The 1391-nt window shown below is 43.5% G+C and overlaps 1 non-coding gene across 1 annotated transcript; it reads right to left on the reverse strand.

The window, feature by feature from the left end:
- Positions 1-882: 882 nt before the first annotated feature.
- Positions 883-989, reverse strand: LOC113756731. The gene has a single exon (XR_003466053.1). It is a non-coding gene; the product is annotated as a small nucleolar RNA R71 (small nucleolar RNA).
- Positions 990-1391: the final 402 nt, after the last annotated feature.

Here is a 1391-nt window from a genome sequence, read left to right on the forward strand (position 1 = left end):
CAATTGTATTAATTAATTATTTATTTTTTGGTTAATTATTTTTAGTTAAATTGTTTAATTATTTATTTTTAGTTTTATCTGATAAAAATCCCCCGTGTCTCGAATTTAAAAAGAATCAAATTTTTTCCAGTCCCTGTGGATTCGACCCTACTCACTACTATACACAGAAAATTTATTTTTCTCGAGTAGGTATTTATTATTGCACAGGCTCGACACCTGTCAATTTTTGGCGCCGTTGCCGGGGACTGGCGTTAATTATTTGTTTCTTTTTAAGTTCATTTTTGTTCTAATTTTCTGGTATTTTTTTTCTAGTTTATGCCTCGCTCTTCTCGTACAGGCGAATTAATTTTCGACCCTGAAGTAGAGAAGACCGCGCGTAGAACGAGAAAAGAAACCAGGCGGCTCAGAGAAGAGCAATACGGTATTGCACCTCAGGGACTTGATCCAGAGGTTGAGCCGACAAATTTGTCTGGTGACAATTCGAGTGATTCAGACCAAGAGGAAGTCACTATGGCAAATGCACGAACATTAAGGGAGTTGGCTGCTCCTGATTTAAATCAGCAGCCCTTGTGCATTACTTTTCCAAATTTAAATGATGACACTCCCTTTGAACTAAAATCTGGTCTAATTCATCTCTTGCCATCTTTCCATGGTCTACCAGGTGAGGAGCCCTACAAGCACTTGCAAGAGTTCGACGTCGTTTGCAACAGTATGAAGCCTCCGGGAATTACAGAAGAGCAAATAAAGATGAGGGCTTTCCCCTTCTCTTTGAAGGACTCCGCAAAAGACTGGCTCTACTACCTACCGCCTGGTAGTATCACCACGTGGGATCAATTGAAGAAAAAATTTCTGGACAAGTACTTTCCGGCGTCTCGAGCTGCGAGCCTAAGGAAAGAGATATGTGGCATCAAACAACACCCAGGCGAGTCACTCTATGAGTACTGGGAGAGGTTTAAGAAACTGTGCACCAAATGCCCTCAGCATCAGATAAGTGAGCAACTGCTCATTCAATATTTCTATGAGGGATTGCTTTTCAGGGACAGAAGCATAATCGATGCTGCAAGTGGAGGGGCGTTGGTGAACAAAACCCCTCGAGGAGCATGGGAGTTGATTGAAGGGATGGATGAGAACTCACAACAGTTTGGTTCAAGAGAGGACATCCCGACGCGCAGGGTGAATGAGGTGGAAACGTCCTCTATCCAACAGCAGATCTCCGAATTAACATCTTTTGTAAGACAATTAGCTGTGGGGAATGCTTCACAAGCCAAAGTGTGTGGGGTGTGCACTGCCGTGGGTCATCCTACGGAAATGTGACCACTGGTTCAAGAAGAAACTGCAGAACAGGTGAACATGGCTGGCCACGCGCCCGCGCCAAGAAAGCCATATGATCC

The sequence above is a fragment of the Coffea eugenioides genome, unplaced genomic scaffold (genome assembly GCF_003713205.1).
Source record: "Coffea eugenioides isolate CCC68of unplaced genomic scaffold, Ceug_1.0 ScVebR1_2460;HRSCAF=3490, whole genome shotgun sequence".
NCBI lineage: Eukaryota > Viridiplantae > Streptophyta > Magnoliopsida > Gentianales > Rubiaceae > Coffea > Coffea eugenioides.